This window comes from Mus caroli, chromosome 6 (assembly GCF_900094665.2).
Source record: "Mus caroli chromosome 6, CAROLI_EIJ_v1.1, whole genome shotgun sequence".
NCBI classification, from domain to species: Eukaryota; Metazoa; Chordata; class Mammalia; order Rodentia; family Muridae; genus Mus; species Mus caroli.
The window spans coordinates 9,852,516-9,875,599 of record NC_034575.1 but is presented as its reverse complement, the minus strand read 5'-3'; the positions used below and the strand labels follow the sequence as shown (position 1 = coordinate 9,875,599).

The following is a 23,084-nucleotide window of genomic DNA, read 5'->3' as shown; positions in this document are numbered from 1 at the left end:
CTGTCATTCAAATGAGAAAATTATTTGTCATTATTTCTTTAAATAATCTGGACCATAGTAGATTATAAACTGAGAATAGTTATAATAAATATCATAAGTACTCTTTTATCAATTAATCTATAGAAATCTTCTGTGACTTTTAACCTGACCAAATGAAATGGATTCTGTATGTGTGTGTGTGTGTGTCTGTGTGTGTGTTTGTAGTATGTACATAATATGTATTATATTTGAAGAGTACATGGTTTGAGTTTTGGTTCTAAATTTCAATCTTTGATGGTGTCTTAGTCACGGTTTCTATTCCTGCACAAACATCATGACCAAGAAGCAAGTTGGGGAGGAAAGGGTTTATTCAGCTTACAATTCCATACTGCTGTTTATCACCGAGGAACTCGACTGGAACTCAAACAGGTCAGGAAGCAGGATCTGATGCAGAGGCCATGGAGGGATGTTCTTTATTGGCTTGCTTCCCCTGGCTTGCTCAGTCTGCTTCTTATAGAACCAAGACTACCAGCGCAGAGATGGTTCCACCCACAAGGGGCCTTTCCCCTTTGATCACTAATTGAGAAAATGCCTTACAGTTGTATCTCATGGAGACATCTCCTCAACTGAAGCTCCTTTCTCTGTGATAACTCCAGCTGTGTCAAGTTGACACAAAACTAGCCAGTACAGGTGGTATGTGAATGACTTTAGTCAACTTCTTTATATGCATTACTGTTTTATTTTCTTTGTTAAATTAAAGGTAATATAAATTACCTTATTCAATATATTTATTTAATTCGTGTTCTGGATGGCAATACTGAATTAAAAGAAAACTGATGAAAAATCAAGAAACTATAATTTTTTATTTATTGATTGATTTTACATTCTGATTGTAGCCTCCCTCTCCTCCAGTCCCACTCATACAGTCTCTCTGTAAAGGCAGGAAGATGTGGGAGGTATGGGAGAAGGCAGGAAGTTATGGGTACTAAGCCACCCTAGCACATCCAGGTATTGCTGGACACGGCACATTCTCTCTCACCTAAAGCCAGACAATGCAGCTGTTAGGGGAATGGATCCACAAGCAGGCAACAGATTCAGGGACAGCCCCATTCTAGTTGTTGTGGGACGCACCTGAAAACCAAGCTGCACATCTACTACATATGTGTAGGGGTAGGGGGCTAGGTGCGGCTTGTGCTTGCTTTTTGGTTGGCAGTTAAGTCTCTGGGAGCCCCCAAGAGTCCATGTTAACTGACTCTGTTGGTCTTTCTGTGGAATTCCTATCCTTTCCATAGCTCTTCTAGAAGACTCCCTGTGCTCCATCCAATGTTGGCCCGTGGGTCTCTGCATTTGTATCAGTCAGCTTCTGTGTAGAGCCATGGTAAACTCCTGTCTGAAAGCATAACAGAGCATCATTAATAGTGTCAGGGAGTGGTTCTTGACCATGGGACTGGTCTCAAGTTGGACTGGTCATTGGTCAGCCATTCCTACAGTGCCTGCTCCATCTTTGTCCTTTCACTTCTTGTAGACTGAAAAAAATTTTTTTGAAACTACATATTTTAACATCAGTAAGCTTATAATATAGCTGGAGAAGAAAGGTAATAAACATTGTGGTTAATTTCAAGTGAACAAAAGTCATGAATATAGACTTAAAAGAAATACTATGAGGTTGGGACTTGAGGGAGGACCTATGCCTTTTTAAGAAAGAAACTTTCAGTTTTTAAGGTGGTTAGTCCCAAAATCATATGCATACAGATAACAAGTAACAGCATACATACTGAGCAGGTTATATTTGTGTAGCTAGGAACGTACATATGTAACAACTAAAGAAAAAGGAGCTATGAGAGAGGGCAATTGAAATACATGGGAGGATTGGGAGGAGAGAACAAAAAGGGGGAAAATTATGTACTTATACTTTTTAAAATAAAATGAAATAATTTTAAAGATACAGATATCATTTTAGGTGAAAATGTAAAAAATGTTATAGGTAAATTCTACCACAACAAGCTCCAAAATATTTAGGGAGATATTGCCTACTTAGAGGATCAAATAATTCTAGCATATATAAAATGTCAGGGACAATGCCATGGAACCAAGGAAGCTGTGTATCAACAGTTGGTTTAGTCTAAGTACAAACAAAAGAATTTTGAGCATTGAACAATGCCCTGCATTTCTAAACAGTCTCTGTATTGAGGACGTCAAGAGTGAAACAAGGAGAGCCATGCAAAGGGGACAGTGGCTTTTATGGCAGGGAACTTCCAAAATGAAGTAAAAGTAATTAACATATTAGATCATAAGATTAACTTGAGTCTTTGAAAGAGGAGATAAATGAAAGGGAATTAATATTGACTTAATGATACTGAAGCTATGAATAGGATCTGGACCACAAGGACATTTAGAAAACCTTTGATGCACAGATGATATTTAAAGTTATGGTAATGAACATGATCGTGCATGTTGTTCTAGAAGATAGAACAGTATGATTTCAACCTGTACCATTCCAGAGTTCATGAGTGTAGAAAGGGGGGATCAGGAAAGAATATGATGTGATTCAGTGAAAGAGAGAGAGGGGATGGGGAAGGGAGAGTGGACAGAGAGGAGAGAGAGACACAGAGAGAGAGAGAGAATGAGGAGAGGGAAGACACATGTACACACATATATATGCATACAAATGCACTTACACATACATGAAAATGCACGCACATGTGCATGTAACAGGAAACCATATTGAGTGATACACGGATAAATAAGATAATGGTGAAAAGAGTGAAAAGAGGTGATGTTTATTGAAAGCTATTGACCTTTTGCCAGTGAATTCAGTGAATTAGGCATCTCTGAGGCTCTGTACAAAAACATCTCATAGGAGAGGTGGGCCAGAACCTGTGATGCTGTATGGTGTGGAGTCCACAGACAGAATAAGAGCACCTCCAGTCTCCACTACCAGTGAACATTTGTGTCTAGAATGCCATGCTCTATTTCAATTTTTTAGCTTTGTCCAAATTCATGGACTATGAATATCAATATTGTAAATCTATGATAGATTTAAAAATCAAGGTGACTCTCCTAATAAATATGACTGATTTATTATACCAATTCTTTGTATCGTAAATCACTTGGGATTTATGCAAATGTTGTTCCATCTTCATGACATGCTATATTCTAAGCTACAGTATCTGCCTTTTTTTCTACAGGGTTGGTGAAGGAGGAGGGTGCATTAAGTTAATTTGAAATCTAGCTAAATTCTTAAATTCATTACCTCTTCATTTTTAGATTAGAGCAAATATTTTGGTAGATTGAGCAAATCATATTACTTTTAGTAGATAAAGCAATAAGTGGATGCTGAGATTAATTAAGAGAGGAAAAGCTTAATCTTTTAATCAATCTCCAGGGTTATTTAGTGTGAATATATTCCAAAGTGATCAAGACAGTGTAATCCAAACACTGAACAGGAATGCCTAGTCTAGCAAAATCAGAACATTGCCTGTGCTTTGCCAGGATTATACATATTGTAGAAGTTTTTTAGTGTTTCTTTGACTCATGGTAGAGCAGTAAAAGAGCTTCAGGCACTGGCTCTCAAAGTCTCCTGCAGAGGGCAAAGTCCTTACTTGGCCCACTTATCATAGGTAAATTTAAGCTCTAGAAACTCTTTATAACCACCATTTTCTCAGTTCGCACAGGAATTCATTTATGGAACAGATACTCCAGATACTCGTCTAACCCTTGCTATATAATAATATAATATATAATATATAATGCATTACATAATTAATATAGAAATGTGGTATCCACCTCATAACAGCTACCTAAAGGTCATTGTGAAAATAAATTCTCCTCACCTGTGGCTAGACATCTTTATCATCTGTTCTTTCACTCTTGTGCCTATGCACTTACCCTGTCTAGTCCAGGATTGTCTTTCCAGATTGGCCTGATCCCTTCCATTCTGCATGATATTCCTCAGTTTTACAGTCTTCTAGCACCCAGTTTCTTCCCTTCATGACATTTTATCACAGCTAAAATTATTTGGGCAATTGTGTGTATTATCAACTCTTCATTATTGTGTGTACAATATTAAAAATATGACCTGACTTTTATAAGGTGTATAATAAACTTTGTCCAGTTAGTGAGTTTGACATTTAATAGAGAAAGGGGGGAATAATTAAATGATACTAAGGTTTATAAGTTGAATGATGTTATCATTAAACAGAGCAGTAGATGAAAGAGAAAAATAACTTGCTGTTTTCAACATCCTCAAGATAAAAGGAACTGAAGGCCTCTTAGGGAGAGATATTCAGGACACTATCAACTGGAGCTATGGGAAGATTTTGAGAAGCAACAATATATATTAAAAAGTCCTTACTTGTCCTATAATACATATACCTCATAGCTTAGCTAAAGGACTCAGAACAACATCCCAGAGAAAACACTAAATCACTAAATCGGAGGAAGGCTGTGTGGTAATGGTGCCAGCTTGACGAGACCTCAGTACCTGAGTATCTGATCAAACATAGTTCGAGCTGTTTCTGGGAGGATTTGTTCCTTGCTTGTTCTGCTTTTTGCTAACATGGAAATGAGGGCTGCAGAGAGGGTAGTCTTCAAACTTGGTCTTTGTGTGCCTTCTCTTTTCCTTTTCCCTTTTATTTCTTTTAGCTTGGTGACAGGCTTTCACTCAGTTGTTCAGGTAAGATTCTACCTCCCATTTACCTGGGAATTGAAGCTTTTGCTGCCAAATCCTGAATTTGAACATGTGAGTGAATCTGAGTACTCATCGTATGCATGTACCTTATTCAATTAATTGAAAGCCTTAATAGAAAGAGAAGTAACTCCCATAGAATAGAGATTCTGCCAGCAGACTGCTTAATGGCAATGCTCTCTGTGCCTCTGTGTCCACTAGTTACTCATCTACATCATTAGTTGTGTGTGTGTCTGTCTGTGACTGTGTGTGTTTCTATGTGTGTCTCTGTGTGTATATTTTTCCTACACATACAAAGCAAGCATGAGAAATAATATGAATTGAAAATACTTTGGTGGCTGAAGAATCATAGTCTTCTCAGACACAGAATAGTTATTTCTTGAGATCTTTCAAATCATACTTTCTCAAGACTGCTGATGCTCTCTAACCTGTACACACTCTTTGTGACAGACCTGTCCTACAAACAGGAAAAACAAGAAAAGGAAGGGGTCAAATCGTTGGCTTAAACACATTTTCCACTGATTGAATATTGACTCGTATCTCTGCAAGCCAGACACAAACAAGTCAAAATCCTGATATAAAGTCAAGATGAACTAGACAGGAAAGCCCGGTATGGCAACCACCTGAGCTCTCAGCCAAACCCAAACAGGAAATGCTGAGTCCTGAGATAATTCTGAACATGCCTTATCAGACTTCAATATAAACAATGAGTTGAAGCAATGAGCTCACCTTCTCCAAGCCCTTCATGCTTCTTCAAATGAAACTCTTATCCTACAGAGGTTAAGAGGCTGTTTCTAACAGCTGGTCTGGAACTCAGGTTTTATGAATGGAAGCTACATGCTTTTGCTACATGCTTACTTAGACCTAAATTCACAGTAATTAATCAGTATGGCTGGCTACAGCCTCAGCCTTGGGCACTTGGGCATGCAAACAACCTACTCCACTGTCCGATTTTCCAAGAGACAAGCAACAACTCAAACTTCCTGCAGGCTTCCTCTCCAGAGTTTGATGTCTTCAGGCATCATCAAATGTCACTAGAGAGAGAGGAGTAGTGGTACTATGCAAACATATGCATGTTACAGCGTTCAAATGTTTCTCCATGTTACTAATAATGGGACTCATCACAGCCTGCATTTTATTGTTTGTTACTTCCTGAAAATATTCTCTGTTGCCCACAACAGAGCTGAGCGCTAGAGTTGAGAAATGGAACTTTAGTAGTTTGAATAGGAAACCCCCATAGATTTATATGTTTGAATGCTTGACCCATAGGGAGTAGCACTATTAGGAGGTATGGCCTCATTAGAAGTGTGTCACTGTGGAGGCAGGCTTTGAGGTTATATACACTCAGGATATACACAGGGTGGTAAATAACCTTCTTTCACTGCCTTCAAATAAGTATTGCCATGGTGGTGGTGATGTCTCTTCACAGCAGTAAAACCCTAACCAAAACAGGGCTGTCTTCCTCATTGTGTACTGGCGAAGTTACCTATATTTAGTCAATACAAATAAGAAACGACAGTACAAGAAAAGCTGATGTAAACACTGATTTCATTATGTGCTTTCATCGTGACATATCTTCCAATGCTTCTTGGTTCCAGTTTCTGAAAGACTCACATAAAACATTTTCTCTGAAGTGTGTTCTAACATTTTGGCATTTTCTTTCACACAATTCATCATATTTTCTCTTTCCATAATTCTAAAATTAGGGAGGATGAAAAAGAGAAATGGACATGTTAACACCTGCTGGGTATGTGGTTGACATTCCAGGATTAGAGGTGGAGATGTTCTGCCAATACCTTTCCTTGTGTTTTCCTTCTAGGTATACAGTCAAATAACTAAAATATCCTATGCAAATCCCCAAGAATCAGTCAAAAATACTTCACATATAATCTACTTACAATAGATACAAGCATCATAAAGACTCAGTTTCAGCTATATTAAAAGTTTCATAGAAGAGGCTGGAATGATGGCTCAGAGGTTAAGAGCACTCTTGTTCTTCAGTGGGCTTACCTTTGGTTCCCAGGACCAATGCTGGATGACTCACAACTGCCTATTACTTCAACTCCAGGAGATCCCTAATCTTCTTTTGGTCTCTGTTGAGAGAAAGGGAGAGAGAGAGAGAGAGAGAGAGAGAGAGAGAGAGAGANAGAGAGAGAGAGAGAGAGAGAGAGAGAGAGAGAACAATCTCATAATACAAATACCCATATAAATATATGGTCTCTTTAAAAACTTCAAAATATCTATCATGATATGTAATTGCTGTGGTGTATGGCAGATGAAATTTTAAAGTGATTTATACTCCTATACTTATAATCTTTACATAGTTCCAGTTTAACTATATTTTTTTATTTTATAAGTAACTTCAAGTTTTCTTCCTCCACACTGTATAGACTTCATGTAATAAACATGCTATGAAAGAGAACACATGTAAATTTGACAGTTAAGAGTGAAAGAAAGGTAAAGAATCTAATCAGCAGTTCCATTCCTACTTACTTACGCACAATTACTCTCAGGTTTAGAAGTATGCTGACCAATGTTTTTCTGACTTTTTCCCTCCATACTTTTCAGAGGGGAGTTCATTCTATAGCCAAAGTAGCTTTTAACATCTCTTCCTTCTTTCACATCTTGAGTGCTGGGATTAGAGTTATGCACTGCAATACTTTGAATTGAATTCAGAATTTCTTGCATGCTGGGCAAACCCTATAACAGCTGAGTTATATCACCAGCCCAGAATTATTTTATGTTTATAACCTCTCTCTCTCTCTCTCTCTCTCTCTCTCTCTCTCTCTCTCTCTCTCTCTCTCTCTCGTTCTACAACCATATGCAGCAAACAATAGATGGATTGTGCTTTGTGTTGGCCAACTAATCATGAGGCTGGACTCTGCCCTATGTGTGCATGGTATACCCAGTGATACTCCATTAAAGATAGATTTTTATTCTTCCAGCAGCTATCAATTGTAGATAACTTTATGGCTAGGTTTCAGACTGTGTGCACTTGACCTTGTCCCTCTTGAATTCATCTGGTTTGCATTTGTGCAGGTCTTATTCATGATATTATAGTCTCTGTAACTTCATATGTGCATCAGTCCAGTTGTGTCAGGAAAAAAAAAACTGTTTCCTTTGAGTCATCCCTAAGTCTTTCCATCTTTCTTCTGTCTATTTCTCATGGGTTCCTGAGACTTTAGAGGAAGTATTTGATAATGGCATCCCATTTAGGGCAGAGTATTCCACAATCTCACACCCTTTGTATGCTGTCAACTTGTGGATCTCTGTGTTAATTTCCATCTACTGCAAGAAGCTTCAATGACGAGATGAGAAAGAGTGATAGAGTGACCTCTGGGTATATAAATATGTCATTAGTTATTATTTTAATGCTATATTCATTTATCAGAATAATAGTAGTGGATTTTCTGCTAGGTTCAATGTCCTATCTACTCTTGCCTCTTTAAGTGTCAGTTATGGATAACATCTCATGGAGTGGGCTTTAAATAAAAAATGTTCAAGAGGGTGGTTATTCTTCTAACACCACACCACTAGTGTAGCAGTGGGCATATCCTGCTGTGGTCATAGCTGCATGAGAAAAATAATTAGATTTTTAAATTTTTACTCTTTAAGAATCTTACATTTCATTAATTAGAGATTACATCTGAATCTGAAGATATAGCAAAGAGAAATACAGAAGCAAGATATTTCCCACTTGCACACTAATTATCTCTAATATAAAATGACTTCATATAGACATGCATTAATTAGGATCTTACATTCAGTATTAGGTTACTCCTTTGTAATACCCTTGTTTCTTCAAAGTTTGTCATCTTTATTCATTATAGACATAGAATATATTTTACCTCTCACAAGTCATTCTTCTTGCAAAATATAATGATGAAAGTATCCACAGTTTTGTTTCTATAAATAAGGACATTTTGACATTTAAGATTAATTGGCAGTCATACATCTAAAACCCATAAAGGATCTGTGGTAAGGAGGTTTACTGAAAATGTTTTTACATAATTTTAACTGTTGCTGCCTTATCTGATGAACTGGTGAACCCAGGTTCACAAACTTACACCAAAAGTCACTACAGTGGAACATAAAAGACATTGTCATTAATGTGATAGTATTTGGTCACTTAAATGCCTCCACTATCAAATTAATTATACAAAAGACTTAACCGAATTTTAGACTATGATAAAAAGTAAAGTTTCTTATGCATTTAAAATAAGGTCCTGTCAAACCAAGGTCAGAAAAAGGGATTGATGGCCAGTTATTACTTTGAAAGAAGCCATTATTCCATATTTTATAACAGAATTTGTTATGCTGAACCTTGCCCATAACATGCAGGAATTCTTTCCTAGGTGGTATAAAATGTTTTCTGATCAAATTGACTTGATACTTTTTATTTAGTTTATTGAACCTACAGTGGTATTGTGCTGGATAGTTTTAATTTAACTTAACCTTTGTTAGTCATTTGAAAAGATGTACTCTCAATTGAGAAAACACCTCCATAAAATAGGCCTGTGATAAATTTTCTCAATTAAGGATTGTGCTTCTAGTTCCCCTAAGCTAGTAGTACTTAGAGCAATTAAAAAAAAAAAAAAAAGCTATGCAGGGCATGGAGAGCGAGCCTGTAAGCAGCACTCCTCCATTACCTGTTCACCAGGTCCTGCTTCTTGGTTCTTACCCTGTTTGAGTTCCCACTGTCACTTCCTTACGTGATAGACTGCGATGAGAAGAGTGAAAGCAAATGAACTCTTTCCTAACCATGTTGTTTATGATCATGGTGCTTGATCACCAATAAGAATAGGAACCCTATTTAAGATGGATGTTAACTTCTCATCATTTTACAAACACTTGAGATGAACAATTCATAAGGAAGGATGTTTTACTTATGGTATTTGCTGTATTTGCACAAGAGGTGAGAGGGGCATCACACCATGAAGCATCTGACCAAAGAACAGGCAGGGAGGAACAAGAGAAAGAAGGGTCCCAATGTTACCTTTCCAATAAAACCTACCATCTAAATGCCACATATCTGTCCAGTAGAGTCATTGGCTGCTAACCTACTCTTTAACAAAGTGATGTACCTATTCAAAGTGATGTCACAATGTCACAAATCATGTGTTTTTAAACTTAAAACATTGGTTAAAGTGACATACATTTCCATGAAAATAATGGTTGAGAATCATAGTTAATTGTTAGGTTATTTCTGCCATTGAAAGTATCAATACTCACATTTCTTAGAACTCTGTGATGATTCAAGTTCCTTGTTAACATTGATGAGCACAACGACAACAATCATTCTAGAATCTACCTATGTTATCACCTGACACAAATCTGAGTGTGTCTAGAACTTCCTTAGCAAAATGCCAAACACTGGATAGCTTACATAATACTTTATTTTGCACATTTAAATATGGACTTTTCTTCAGATTTCAAGTGGTCACTTTCTCACCATTACCTCCCAGAATCTCTTCTCTACATACTTGCACTCTTGTGTGCAAATGTCTATCATTAACTATTCTGTTCAGGCAAGTACCTAAGCTCATTGTCTTCATAATGGTAGTAAGTATTGAAATTATAACCTTTATTTATACTTTAGAATTAAACTAATTTGAAATGATAAACAATCTACACACTTTTGTACTCAGTTTTTTGGGGGTAATGGGTTTTGGGTTTTGGTTTTTGGTTTTTGGTGGTTTTTGGTAGTTTTTGGTTGTTTGTTTTTGGTTTTTGGTTGTTTGTTTTTGGTTTTTGGTTTTTCGTTTTTGGTTTTTCATTTTTCGTTTTTCATTTTCCGTTTTCCGTTTTCTGTTTTCCGTTTTTCGTTTTTCGAGACAAGGTTTCTCTGTACAGCCCTGGCTGTCCTGGAACTCACTTTGTAGACTAGGCTGGCCTCGAACTCAGAAAACCGCCTGCCTCTGCCTCTCAAGTGCTGGGATTAAAGGCATGCGCCACCACCACCTGGCTGGACTCAATTTTTATACTTAAAATTTGAAAAAAATTACCAATTTCATAATATTGAATCTTTTGTCTACAAACAGATTAATGTCTTTATTTAATTGAATCTTTTCAATATTTTATAGTAATACATTGTCCCTCTTATATGTTATAAAGACATTTTTTACTAATATGAGAGATGACTTTTATCATTTGCAGCACTCTTCACTTTTGTGACATAGGGACAAATTTCTTGTTTCAGACATCTTTCTGATACCTCTCTTTAATGTTCCATATAATTTATTTTTACTGGCAAGAAAATTTTTCTGTTCTTTATATGAAGAATGTACTTACTTCATTGTACATTTTAAATGGTATGTTTTCTGGATGCAGGATTATAGACTGGCAGTTTCCCATGGGTAGCACTCACGGGGATTGTGCATCTTCTGAGACATCATCAGTAACATTTATTTTGTCTCCTGATTTCTTCAAGATGCTGTCTTTATCCTTTCAATATTTTGTCTGAATTTCTAATTGTCTTTTTGCATAGCCTCTCCTCCTTTTCTTCTTCTTCTCTCTCTCTTGTGTAAGGTTCCTGATGTTGTTTTGGGTTTTGTATTCCTGTTGAATTAATTTTTAAAGACACCTGTTATTAAATCTTCACATATAATTCCAACTGTCATCTCTTCATTTTCTGAAGCTACACTTTTACATATGCTGAATTTCAAGGAGTTCCTCCTATGTTGTTTACTTTCCTGTTTAGATTATTCTATTACTGTGTATTCTGCAGCTTGTATATTTAAATAACTGAACGGCAAACTCGCATCACTTTCTCACCCTAACACATGCAAATGCCTTTGAAGAATTAGAGTGTGATGTTTCTTCGCGATTATGTTGTTGCAAGTGCAAGATCATGAACCTTGAAACCAATCATATCTCCACCCGAACACTAAAGCTTATATCTAGTCTAACGTTGAAAGGATAACCTAGTAAAATGAGGTTTTTAAATGTATCAGGCAAATCAGGTAAGATTAGAATGAAAGCTGGTTAGTCTGAGTTATATTTTTGAAATATTTTAAAACATATAAGTGACAAAGCAAAACTCCTTTTCCTTATAAATAACAAGGACTGTGATGATCTGATAACTATTGCAGTTTGTAATAACAGTCAATGTAAACAATATAAAAACATCTCTGACTTATAGTGGTCACCAACATTATAACTACTGCTAATACTTCTGTGGCTTATTACTTGCATTTATAATTGCATACTAAATTCCAGTTAGAATAAAGTAATTTTTCCAGAATAGAATCAGTTCTGCTTCTGAAACCTATCTTAGCAATATCTGTTTTAGATGTCAGCCAGATTATTGAAACAATGGCAGTTGCTTCTTTGGACATCCTAGTATACCAGAATATTTATAGGAAATATATAGAAATGTGATTTTTAAACAATCACACTGGTAGTAAGTAACAGAGTGAGGTTAATTTAATACACTATGTTGATAACCTTTCCATGCCACTCTAAAGTCAGATAAAACCGAACAATGAGAACTTGACAATCAGTTACTTTATTTTACTAAGTCCATTACACTGTACAAGAGGATAGTCATGGAAACAGATCTTCTCAGTGTATGCTCAAGTTGCTATGGAAACAGTGAACTGCATATGGTTCTCCAGAGTCCTCTTTCTCTACATTATGCTGCCATTCACCAGAGAATATGCATGTTAATATATGCACTGCAGTCAATAGAGGATCAAAATAATTATGTTTCTGTTACCAGACTCTTCCAAAAGGTGAAGTTCTAAAGACTTAGCCAATAGGAATACAACATGGAACTGGTATCCATTACTACTTATCTCACAGATTTAATAAATATAATCTGTTTTATAATAAAATTTGAAAGTAGGAACTAGATTGCAACTACTACTTGAATATTTTGCTGAACGTTTGTTGTTGTTGTTGTTGTTGTTGTTGTTGTTGTTGTTATAGAGACAACCCTTTATAGCCTTCAGCAATGGCAGATGTAAATTCTAAAATTGCATGATTCCATAAAGAGACAAATCTGACATATCTTCCAATACAGATTGTGTTAGAGACAGATATCACATATAAAATTCCAAGTAATGTACTCAAAGTAGTTATGATAAACAATATTGTAGTGTATAAATTTCCCTTTTAAATTTAGAAATAATTGCATGTTAGTTTTCATCCACACAAAAAAAGACCTTACTGAATAATTGGTTCTTTCTTACTGCAGTATTCTAAACTCTGTTTTAATGATTTTACTTGACATGTAAGAATATAAATTTTTAAAAAAAGAAGGATGTGTTGGCTTTGTTACAGGTTGTCTTTTTTTCTGAGAACTGAATCCTATTTTCAATAAAATTGGATGTCTAAAAAAGCATAATGAATAGTCTAGGAACAAAGTTGATCCATCAATAAGAGAGTCTGTCTATCAAGTAAATATTTTCAATTAATAAAGCATCAATTTTATTAGTATTTCCTTAGACTTTACATAATGTTATCTTTTCTGTTATAGAAAAATTAGTTAAAATTTGTAGAAATTAGATTATCTGTTTATAGTAGCCTGAACTAAATTGGATATTAGGGAAGTATCTGTTCTCTTTCAACCTCGACAGTGAAGACACACTCTCTATACTCAGCTGTCATCTATCCTAGGGCTTCCTGTGGCTGACATTTTCTCAAATTTCCCTTCTTTCTAATGACATTCACAGTATAAATAATTCTTGGTCAGGGCTTGGTAAGTCCCTGTACCATACCCTCAGCCCCTAAAGCCATCTCCACTCTTACAGACTTGCCTCCAGACATGAGGCCTACAAACTAGCTTTTTCTGGTGACTCCCTCCCAACCACACCTATCTAAACTCTATTACCATGCTGCCATTTCCATAACACAGGCCTAACTCTGGACCCAGGCCTCTGACTTTATCTGATATCTCTCACTTTCATTAAAAAAGTGTCTACTTGAAACATATAGAGACAATTACAGAAAACCACCTGATCAAAATGCAGAAGGAAAAAACAGATTATGGGTAAACAGATAACTCTACAGCAAAACCCCTACACCCAAGGTTCTAGAACTTCACAAACAGAAGACAAAGTTATAAAAGCTAGAATGCTCTGCAGTAAAGTTGTTTTCAAGAAATGGCAGGAAAATTTTACCAATGATACCATAACAATATGACTGCCTAAACAGGACCTAAACAAGGAGACAATAACCAATCGACATATTATGTAGAAAGGAGAATTTCATAGGGCCTAGCTCATAGACAAAGAATGATAGTCATCTAAGGAATGGTAAAAACAGGAGAACTAGTCTTCCCCATGGAAGAGACCCTTACTTCTTTATATAATACAAACTGTCAGCCCTGAAATTATATACACAATTCAATACTAAACAGACACAAAAGGTTGTACTTAGTATTTATATATTGACATGTATGCGTGTAATAAGTGTGAAAAAGTAACTAATAATTACAATTACAAGTACAATTGCAATTCCTCCAAAAAGAGGTTGTGAATCTGAGAGGGAGCAAGGTTATGGATGGGAGAGATTGAAGCGAAGAAAGGGAAGGGTAACATGATGTAATTATATAAAGTCTTTTATATTTTTGTCACAAATTTTATTTATTTTAATTTTTATTATGTCTCTAGTTTTATGAGCTTATAAAATAATTATATCATTTTCCATTGATTTTCTTCCCTACAAACACTCTCAATACTCCTCTTTGGTGCTTTTCAAATTCATGTCCTCTTTTTTCATTATTTTTTTACATGGCCTCTAACCTACAAAAAGAAATAAATACATATTCAGCAAAGTGCCTGTATATAAAATTAACTCAAACAAGTCAATGGCCTTTCTCTACACAAATAATAAACAGGCTGAGAAAGAAATTTGGGAAACAACACCTTTCAAAATAGTCACAAATAATAAACATATCTTGGTGTGATTCTAAGCAAGTGAAAGATCTGTATGACAAGAACTTTAATTCTCTGAAGAAAAAAAAATTGAAGAAGAACTCAGAATATGGAAAGATCTCCCATGCTCATGGATTGTTCAGGATTAAAACTGGCCATCTTGAAGAAAGCAATCTACAGAACAATGCAATCCCCATCAAAATTCCAAATCAATTCTTCATAGAGTTAGAAAGAGCAATTTCCAAATTCATCTGGAACAACAAAAACCCAGGAGAGCAAAACCTATTCTCAATAATAAAAGAATTTCTGGTGGAATCACCATCTCTGACCTCAAACTGTACTACAGAGTAATTGTAAAATCTGCATGCTTTGGTACCATGACAGGCAGGTAAATCAATGGAATAGAATAGAAGATCCAGAAATGAACGCACACACCTATGGTCCCTTGATCTTTGACAAAGGAACTAAAACCATCCAGTGGAAAAAAGACAGCATTTTCAACAAATGGTGCTGGTTCAACTGGCAGTTAGCATGTAGAAGAATGAAAATTGATCCATTATCTCCTTATACAAAGCTCAAATCCAAGTGGATCAAGGACCTTCGTATAAAACCAGATACACTGAAACTACACATGAACACATGGGCACATGGGAAATTTTCCTGTTCAGAACACCAAGAGCTTATGCTCTAAGATCAAGAATTGACAAATGGGACCTCATAAAATTGCAAAGCTTCTGTAAGGCAAAGGATATTATCAATAGGACAAAACGGCAACCACAAGATTGGAAAAAGATCTTTACAAACTTACATCCAATAGAGAGCTAATATCCAATATATATAAAGAACTCAAGAAGTTAGACTCCAGGGAATCAAATAATCCTATTAAAAAATGGGATAGAGAGCTAAAGAATTCTCAAATGAGGAATACCGAAGGGATGAGAAGCACTTGAAAAAATGTTCAAAATCCTTAATCATCAGGGAAATTCAAATCAAAACAACCCTGAGATTCCTCACACCAGTCAGAATGGCTAAGATAAAAAATTCAGCAGATGCTGGTGAGGATGTGGAGAAAGAGGAACACTCCTCCATTGCTGGTAGGATTGCAATCTTGTACAACCACTCTGGAAGTCAGTCTGGAGGTTCCTCAGAAAATTGGACATAGTACTACCAGAAGATCCAGCAATACCTCTCCTGGGCATATACTCAGAAGAATTTCCAACTGGTAATAAGGATACATGTTCCACTATGTTCATAGCAGCCTTATTTATAATAGCCAGAATCTGGAAAGAACCCAGATGTCCCTCAACAGAGTAATGGATTCAGAAAATGTGGTACATTTCCACAATGGAACACTCAGCTATTAAAAACGATGAATTCATGAAGTTCTTTGGCAAATGGATGGAAATTGAAAATATGATCCTGAGTTAGGTATGCCAATCACCAAAGAACACACATGATATGCACTCACTAGTAAGTGGATATTAGCCCAGAAGCTCAGAACACCCAAGATACAACTCACAGACCACATGGAGCTAAAGAAGGATGATTTCCACAGTGTGGATACTTTGCTACTTCTTAGAAGGGGGATCAAAATATCCATGGGATGAGAGACAAAGTTTGGAGAAGAAACTGAAGGGAAGGCCATCCAGTGACTGTCCCACCTGGGGATCCATCCCATATATAGTTCTCAAGTCAGACAGACACTATTGTGGATGCCAACAAGTGCTTGTTTACAGAAGCCTGATACAGCTGTCTCCTGAGAGGCTCTGCCAGTGCCTGACAATTACAGAAGTGGATGCTCACAGCCATCCCTTGGACTGAGCATAGGGTATCCAATGGAGGAATTAGATAAAGGACCCAAGGAGCTGAAGAGATTTGCAGTTTCATAGGAGGAACAACAATACGAACCAACCAGAACCCCCAGAGTTCCCAGAGACTAAACCACCAACCAAAGAATACACATGGAGGGACTCAAGGCTCCAGCTGCATATGTAGTAGAGGACGGCCTTGGGGAACTTCAATGATAGGAAAGGCCCTTGGTCTTGTGAAGGCTCTATGCCCCAGTGTAAGGGAATGCCAGGACAGGGAAGTGGGAAGTGGGTGGGTTAGTGATTAGGGGGAGGAGGGATGGTATAGGGGGTTTTCAGGGGTGAAATGAGGAAAGGGAATAAAACTTGAAATGTAAATAAAGAAAATATCTAATAAAAATAAATTTTAAAAGTTATGGAATAAAATATACTCAGGCAAAAGGTATAAAAGAAATATGTATCAAATATGTGTGATAATATACATTATTATCATAGTATATTTAAGTGTTTGAAAGAAGCAAACCCTTATTTTTAATCAAGACTATATGCTCAGCCGGGCAGTGGTGGCGCACGCCTTTAATCTCAGCCCTTGGGAGGCAGAGGCAGGCGGATTTCTGAGTTCGAGGCCAGCCTGTTCTACAAAGTGAGTTCCAGGACATCCAGGGGAACACAGAGAAACCCTGTCTCAAAAAAAAAAAGAGTATATGCTCAAAAGAATAAGCATACAAACACAGGAAGAACACTTTGTTTTTATTCTAATTCTAGGCATAACTCCATTTTTTCTCCATTCAATGAGGTCTGGCACTATCTTAGTCAGCTGGATTATCTTAAAAGATTAGCACACAGGAAATGAAGGAAAAGAAGAAAGGGGTCATTGCTATAAATCATCAAATTCCTGGGATGGAGCAGGGGGCCTTGATGAAAACAAATGTTTTACTGGGCTGGGAGAATTAGATCACTTTCAGAAAAGGCTTCCAAAGTGGAAGAGATACTGAGATATGGTTTTAGCCTTTAATTACCCTTGCCCTAAATACTCAGTGTTACACTTGGATCTTGAATACCTGAGTGTAGTCCCAGACAGCTGGAAAAAGATTTGAAATTGTCTATAAACTGCACCTGAGTGGCCTTCTCCAGTGGGATCTCTGTAACAGTAGTTACTTATACTACACACACACATGGAGACATAATCTCACAGCAAACTCCATGATCTGGATCCTACAATCTTTCCATCCCTGTCTCCCACAATGTTCCCTGAACCTAAGATGTTCAAGGTTATTTTTAGATATATCCATTGAAACTGGGACCCACGATTCTGCATATTGACTGGTTGTGGCTTTCTGCAATAGTTTGCATTTGTTTCAAAGCAAAGCTTTCTTGATGAAGAGTGAAGACTATATTTGTCTGAGGGTACATAAGGACCAGTGCTGCAGATTGTTGTTAAGGATCATGCTGTTTTAGTAAATCAGTTGTTGTAGATTTTCCTTCAATAACTTGGACTTCACTAGCACAGAATAATTAGTTATCTAGGTTTCTATAACCAGGCATGGTCTCCCTTTTGTTAAATGGGTCTTAAGTTCAGTTCAGGAGCCATTAGTTAACTCCAACATATGCATACCACTATTGTATCCCTAGGGTTATTACTGTGCCATGCTGGTCATTAATGTGATTCATAGGCATCATAGCTGGGTAGGACTGTTGGATACCTCCCGCTTTGGGGTGATACTTTTTAGTACCATGAAAGGCAGTCCTAAGGGGTCCTTGTAAACAAACAAACAAACAATATGCCCAAAGAGTAGAAAGTAATGTAAGTAGGGGTACCAAGAGTAGTTAAACACTTATTTGAAGTTCTACACAGGATTTTCCCTCCTGTTGTTTATTTATTACATAATTTATTTATAAAAGAACCATTGATGCAGATATACTTTATTTGTGGTAGGTTTTATAGAGTACAACTTTGAGTCATTAAACAGTAAAATGTATCTTTAGGAACAATGAATAAAACTAATATTATTAAAATATTCAAGGTTTAAATTAGAAAAAATGTTTAGAATTCCAACTAATAAAAATATTTTGCTGCTATTTAATCATTATCAAGCTACTAATAAAAGCTAAAAATTTATATGATACATAGTCTAAAGTGGAGCTTGGGATTTTTCTTCCAAACCCAATCAATATGTATGAACATGGCAAAGAGCAGGACTTAGTGATCAAGTTAACCTAGTCATTGCTGACTGTTACATTTATTTACACAATGACTGAAAGACCAAATTGTATTTAATCACATTCAAATACAGAAAAATTATACTAACTCACACTATTATATTAAAAAATACATACATAAAAATGAAAAATTGTAAAACATTCTATGCATTGTGGTGTAAAATGATATAGATTAGTGTATATTCACAATTCTGAATTTTTAGAGCTGAGAAAATAGCTTAGCAGATCAAGTACTCTGCGTATAAGCATGAAAACCATAGTTCGGATTCCCTAGTCAGGCAGATGTGATAGCCATCTACAATCCCAGCACTCTGGAGACAGACAGGGCATCCCCTGTGCAAGCTGGTTAGCTACATGAACCAGGACTGGTGAGCTCCAGGACCATCATGAGATCTTTCCTTGAGCAATACTGTGGAGAGAGTAGAAAAAATGTATCTGATATCAACTGTGAGTATGAAACACATGCATTCTACATGCCCACGCATCCACTTGGACATGTGTGCCCACATATATGTGCAAAACCAAAAGTGAATATGTACATTCTAGCTATCTCTATCAATCTCAAATAGTACTTGTTTCAAAATCATGCTATAACCATATGACCTAAAAATGTTTAAAAGTAAAAATCGATTACTAGACTCAAAATTGGAAGTTTTATTGAAGAAATAATCACTTCTAGCTCTCCTAAATCTCAAGACAACTACCAGTCTTTTATAACTATAGTGACTAAAATATGAGAAGAAAAGTATAATATTTTAAGTTTTATACTACGTAAATGTACATATTATATGGAAATTAATAATGACAGACCATGTATGTGGTGTGTGTGTGTGTGTGTGTGTGTTATATACACAGGATCATGTGCAGGAAATAAGAAGGACACTAATATTCTTACTCTATCCCTCTCCATTTTGTTGAGAAAAAGTTTAGCTTATCTCAAGCTTATATTTCTTGCAACTAAAACTCCACCTTGGCAAATAAAATGAGTTAATGAAGGTACCTATTTAAAATGGATAACTTACATATATTTTATAATAAAACTAATCAAATCATGACAATAAGTTAGCATTCAGTCTGTGCCTCCTCATATAAAAGTTCAGAATAAAGGAATTACTAGCTTATCTTTTATGAGAAATGCCTAAAAATGATGTGTGTGGTTTTTAAAAAGTACTAAAAAGATGGAAAACGTGATCAGTACAGGGAACTTCTTTCACTGGCTGTCTTTAAATCTAATGATTATGGCAAGTATAGGGGCATTAAGATTATATAACCATCAAAGAAACATGATATCATTCTAATACCTGCAATTTAAATTTCAAAAAATAAAAAGTTGCTCTTATAATTTTACATCATATCTTCTGGAAAACAACAAATTCGATTTCACTAAAACTCTGAGCTTCACATCAAATTTAACGTTTTGAGGGGTAGAGTATCCTATAATGACCTAGCCCATCTTACATGGAAGCAAAGGCATGATCAGGAACTGAAAGACAAATATATCAGTTCACTGAGGAATTAAACAAATATTTTCAAACTTTATATTAATTTAAAATTTAGCTACCCTGTATTTTTTCAAATCTTACACTTAATGATAATAGAGATGTAACATATTCAAAATAAATTTAGATTTTCTTCTTTAAAAATCTTCATATTAAGTTTAAAGCCAACTTAATTTCTTCCTCCTGTGAATGAGTTAGTGAATAGAACATGACAGCCATGCTGATTAACCAGCACTTAAATAACTTAGATATTTAGTTAAAGTCTTCAGCATTGGCCATGTCAAAACAGATGTTAAGCTCCTGTTGGCTGACAACAATGGGCCTGTGATGTCAAACATGATCAAAACTTTTATTTTTCAGATGCACCTTACAGTCTATGCACACTGGAAGAGTTTCTTAGCTTTGGAACTTGTAGAGTGCTGAGCTCTATGAAATGAAGACTTTATTTCAGTTTCAAAGCCCTTAGGGAATTGGTTTGCAGATGTTCCCTTCTGGATTTGCCATGAAAAAAACTGGCATTTCATTAAAATGTGCTGACAATTGAGTGATTTGAGGAGGACTGACTCATCTCACTCTCCTGTGAGTACCACAGTAGTCCCCATGGCTTAACCAAATAATAGAATAGCTTACTATGTCTTTGCTTTGTGTTTCTAAACAGTAAAGGAGTTAGAAGTCACAAATTAACTAAATTATATTTATTTATTATTTACCCATGAGTTACCCTAGAAATTTTTCCCTTGGAAACATGAGCCATAAAATACCTTAGGGGAGGCATTTCCTGGTTTGAGGCATGCGCTCAAAATGGATTAAAAGTGCAGAATACCATTCCATAAGCAATCGTCATAACTGCATGTTCTGTACTCACGAACTCAACCAAAATTAATATATACATATATACATATATATGCAAAGTTATTTTCTTAGGTTATATAGCCCTTATTGTTTCACTATCCCCTAAACAATCAAATATGATTATTTTACATAACATTTACATTATATTTAGTGTTTGTAGAGCTCAGGATATAACTAAAGGTTTGAGAGTATGTCTGGAAGTTGTATGCAGATACTACATCATTTTAAATTAAATCCTCGAATTTCAATATCCATAGGAATCCTAGAAACAGCTCTGCATGGATCCTCAGGGACAGATGCACTTCAGAAGCTACTGTTGTGAACTTGAATCATTAGAAAAAAAAAAAAAAAAAAAAAAGAACTCTAAAATCATTAGCACTCTGAAGAAGGTCCATACCTCTGAAGTGCCTAATTATTTTTGAGACACACCCAGAGCCATAGCTAATATCATACATGGACCTTGGTAGACTTTGGTAAAATTAAGTCTTTTCTTACCTCCTTTCATAGAGAATAAACTTGCTGGGGCAAAATTGTATCATATTTGTGAATTCACCTGTGACAGAAGCTTTGAGGTACCTTGTGCATAGGATTTCTCAGTAAGTGTCAAAGTAACTTTATTTGAAAGGTTTGAAAGCCCTACAAAGAGATGGGTATTTTTTCTCTCACAACCTCCCCTTTTCTTCCCTAAACATGGACAGAGGTCTTCTGGGGATGAAGACTTTTTCTTACTAGTGAAGTAAATTTCATTTTGGGTTTTCCCTAATGTTAAAGAAACTGCATTCAGGTATCTACAGTTGGATACATTTGTACAGGTTTCTATAAAGGAATTGTCTTCTAGACTTGGGTTACCGAAAGTCTTTATTGACATTTAAAGTTATCAAGTGCCTTTGAAGGTAAGGTATGAAATTAATCATGATTTCACTTCAAATTTGAGAAAACTGTATCATAGATTCCACATATGAATAACATAAGTAGCATTCATGGAACAAGAAAATCTGGATACTTTGTCATATTTAATAATACTTTAAATTATTTTTACATAAAATATTTTACATTGTCCCAGGCAGCTTACAATTTTTCAGTAGATAATGTCTAGGAGTTTCATTTTTATATGTTTTCATAGAATAATATAGGCACAAATGATATTTAGTAATGACAAATTTGAAGCTTTCCTCACCCCTCAGTGCCTGAAAATCATGTACTTTATATCAATTATTTTTCACTCTATTTAAAATTAATAGTTCACAAAATAAACTTTCTGCCATTTCTAATGTGTAGTTTAAGAAATTTTCCCATTTTCCTGTATTTATTGATGCATGATCACTTCTGTCTTTTCCTGAAAAAAACCTTAGCATTTAAATTTACCTTGTATTTATATTACACTAATATTTCAGAGATACATCACTGAAATTTTCATATTATATTATAATCATTTTCTGTGTCTGTAGTGATTTCTATAATAGGTTAATTCAAGGCTTGAACTCTCTAATTGTTCATTGTATAGTAATGGCTTATACTAATATTTTCAAGGATGTGACTTGTTTACTTTTGAACTGATCTACTAATTTGCTCTAAGATATCTGCTCCCATCCTCATTTTCAAAATTCTATTAAATTGCAATTGACTAAATCTGCTGTTAGTGTTTTAAAATATTTCAACATATTGCTATTAATCACAAATTCCATGCTGTAAAAATGAATAGTCTGATCTTTTTGAATATTTCCTTTCTACTTGCAATTTAATATCTACTGATCAACATTTCCCAGGTGCTTCTCTTCACCATGACCCCAGAACCACCTCCCCATTCTAGTTCTATACAATCAACTTACTGTAGATTTCACATTGATTATGGTCATGCATTGTTTGCCTTTCTAAGTCTGTCCCTTTGCCTAACAACCCCAACATTTTAAAAATGTCATATTTCATTTTCTTTAAAGGCTAAATAGTATTCCGGTGTGTATACATGGCACATTTTCTCTACATACCAGCTTGCATTGTTTCCAAAGTGTGACTTTTGAGAACTCCAACAAGAGGCAAGACCATGGAAACACTTATTCTTTATGCTGATTTCCTCTAAGTATACACTCAATTAGAAGTGACATTAGTAAATCGTTCTGTTTCATCTATTTCAGTCTCTCTCCCTCCCTCCCTCCCTCCCTCC

General features: G+C 35.7%; 1 long non-coding RNA gene across 1 annotated transcript; it reads right to left on the bottom strand.

Moving 5' to 3' along the window:
* Positions 1-934: 934 nt before the first annotated feature.
* Positions 935-11,218, bottom strand: LOC115031335. Its single transcript, XR_003836964.1, has 3 exons — positions 10,958-11,218; positions 6,677-6,759; positions 935-1,369 (listed from the first exon to the last, which is right to left on the bottom strand). It is a non-coding gene; the product is annotated as an uncharacterized LOC115031335 (long non-coding RNA).
* Between the last annotated feature and the right edge of the window lie 11,866 nt (positions 11,219-23,084).